We start from the raw sequence: 2,977 nt of genomic DNA, 5'->3' as shown, positions 1-2,977 counted from the left end.
CTGGCGCCTTAGCCACTTGAGCCACAGGCACCAAGCCTTCTTCACTTCTTCACATGTATTTTAATTTTTGGGTTTTTTTCGGTCTTAATTTTTATTACTCAAAAAAGCTTCATTTTCTTATTTAGCTTTCTGACTCTGTGCTTGTGCCTTCAACATTCACAACAATTTTCTGCTCCTCAGTAAGGAAAGCACGCTTGATCCTGTCCCGAACATATTTAGCACACATGGAACCACCATAGGCCCTGCTGACGTGTTTTTTTGTTTTAGACAACCTCATAAGAACTTTAGGTCTCACATAACGAACCCCTTGAAGTCTGCCTGGGCACACGCCACATGCAGATTTTGGTGCTTTCCCAACCTTCTTGGTATAAAGGTAAACAATTCTGTTACCAGGGGTTCAGGACAGCTTGGTTTTGTTAGAGGCTGTATCATACGAAAGCCTACGACGGTCCGTCAAACGCTGGACCATTTTGAGTGCCTCTAGACAACGTCCCCAGAATGTATTTTAATTTTTGAATGAATGCCAGATATTGTATGTAATAGAGCAGTGAGGAGTATGAGAAATAAAATTTACACCCCTAAAAGGACATGACTCTTCTTCTGTGAGGCCATTAGTGAGTGTGTGTGTTGAAGGGCGGTGTTGAGTCAATCTGGTCTGTAGTTAAGCTAAGTCTAGAGTTTTGTTGCTTTAGGCAGACTCAGTCCCATTTGTACTTTAGATTATCTCAGAGCAGGGTCAGCACCTTCTTAGCAGGACTCATGGTCCACTGTGGACTTCAGCAGCTCCCAAAAACATGTGCTTCAGGAGTGTCACTTTCAGGTCTTTACCTTGACTCCAGCCATAGCTGGCTTTGGCTTTGTCCTCAGTCTAAGCCTTACAGATTATTCTTAGAAGATTCCTTTCAGTTTTCCTGTCTTGCCTTCACACTTCAGCAGACCCTGTGTCACTTCAGCCTGGTGACAATCTCTTCTGCAGTGACCAGTTGCTGCTCTGTGCTCAGTAGAAGGCCTGGCATGCCAGTGTGGTTTCTCCCAGCTCTGTCCTACGGTCAGACTTCAGCAGTCTTAACACATCTACACCTCAGAGTGCACCTCTCAGCGCACGTTCCTTGCCTTCAGACTTTCTTGGTGAAGGTCAACCAAAAAGAGTGGGTGGATGCAAACTTCTGAATCAGAAGCCCCATGATTCTATAACATCCTGCCATCCCACATTTGACCTATAAGAATTTAGTAAAATTTCTGTTTCCTTCTTACACATCTGTGGCATCCTTCTCTTCCTGCTGCTGCTCTGCTAAGGATAAAAGCAGCCATGGGGCTCTTTTCTCCTACAAAAGGAAAAAAGATTTGATTCTCTCCCCCACCAACTTTAGCTTCCTGGTAGACTTAAAAGAAAAAGGAACTATGATTTTGTAGGTTATCTGGCTGCTTCTTGTAGCTAGAGTGGGAGTGATGTTGTCTTGCAACTTCCTACATTTTATACAGAAGTAAAATATCCATCTACTGAATTTTTTTTCATCTACTGAATTTTTAACTTATGCTTTCACAAAAAGCTCTTGTTTGTTCTCTGAATGTGCCTTTTATCACGTCCTATTCTTGTTTCATGGATATATTTACATAATATATTTACATCCTTTTATCTCCCAGAGAAAGTTATCCTCTTTTTTTTTACAGTTTTTGGCTGGAGCTTGGTTTGAACCCGCCCACCACCTCCAGCATATGGGGCTGGCGCCTATTCCTTTGAGCCACAGGCATCACCCCATATCCTCTTTGTTTTGATCTCTATCTTTCCTGCTATTATGTTAGAGGCTTTTCTCAGGTGTCTAATGATTCTCAGCTGTCTTTTCATTTTTAAGAATGGGGCACTAAGCTGGAGGCCAAGGTGGGTGGATTGCACTGTAGGAGGCCAAGGTGGGTGAATAGCTTGAGCTCAGGAGTTCAAAACCAGCCTGAGCAAAAGCAAGACCCCCATCTCTACTAAAAATAGAAAAACTAGCCAGGCATGGTGGTGGGCTCCTGTAGTCCCACCTTCTCAGGAGGCTGAGGTAGAAGGATCACTTCAGCCCAGGAGTTTGAGGTTGCTGTGAGCTACAATGACACCAGGGCGCTCTACCCAGGGCAACAGACTATGATTATCACAAAAGAAATAAAAACGGGGTGGCGCCTGTGGCTCAAAGGAGTAGGGCACTGGCTCCATATGCCAGAGGTGGCGGGTTCAAACCCAGCCCCGACCAAAAACTGCAAAAAAAAAAAAAAAAAAAGAAAGAAATAGAATGGGACACTAATGAGATGATTGGAAAGGAAGGGCTTGTCAACTATGGGCTTCATTGTACGGTGATCTAGCCAGGCTGTTTTATGGGGGAAACCCAACGTTACTATCCTTACTTCCTTCATCTTGGAATAGTTAAATAACCCAAGGAAAGATCTTTAGGCTTGGCACCCGTAGCATAGTGGTTACAGTGTCAGCCACATACACTGAGGCTGACAGGTTCAAACCCAGCCCCAGCCTGCTAAACAACAATGACAACTGCAACAAAAAATAGCCAGGTGTTGTGGCAGGCTCCTGTAGTCCCAGCTACTTGGGAGGCTGAGGCAAGAGAATTGCTTAAGCCCAAGAATCTGAGGTTCCTGTGAGCTGTGACGCCATAGCACTCTACCAAGGGCAACATGGTGAAACTCTGTCTCAAAAAAAAGAAAGAAAGAAAGAAAGATCTTCAGTCTGATGCCTGAGGCTGATAACTGATTAGGGCCAATAGGGCCCAGAGTGGTCCATATTCAAAAAGTGAATACTGGCTGGGCGCCTGTGGCTCAAGTGGCTAAGGCGCCAGCCACATACACCTAAGGTGGCGGGTTCGAATCCACCCCGGGCCCGCCAAACAACAATGTGGCTGCAACCAAAAAATGGCCGGCGCTGTGGCGGGCGCCTGTGGTCCCAGCTACTTGGGAGGCTGAGGCAGGAGGCTTGCTTGAGCCCAGGAGT

The 2,977-nt window shown here is 45.4% G+C and overlaps 1 pseudogene; it reads right to left on the bottom strand.

Annotated features, from left to right (window-relative positions):
• LOC100962651 overlaps window positions 1-469 on the bottom strand; it is a 16,254-nt pseudogene extending 15,785 nt beyond the window's left edge.
• Between the last annotated feature and the right edge of the window lie 2,508 nt (window positions 470-2,977).

Source organism: Otolemur garnettii, unplaced genomic scaffold (genome assembly GCF_000181295.1).
Source record: "Otolemur garnettii isolate 467f Iridium unplaced genomic scaffold, OtoGar3 scaffold00249, whole genome shotgun sequence".
NCBI lineage: Eukaryota > Metazoa > Chordata > Mammalia > Primates > Galagidae > Otolemur > Otolemur garnettii.
Note: the sequence above shows the minus strand (reverse complement) of the source record. Positions and strands in the feature narration are given on the sequence as shown.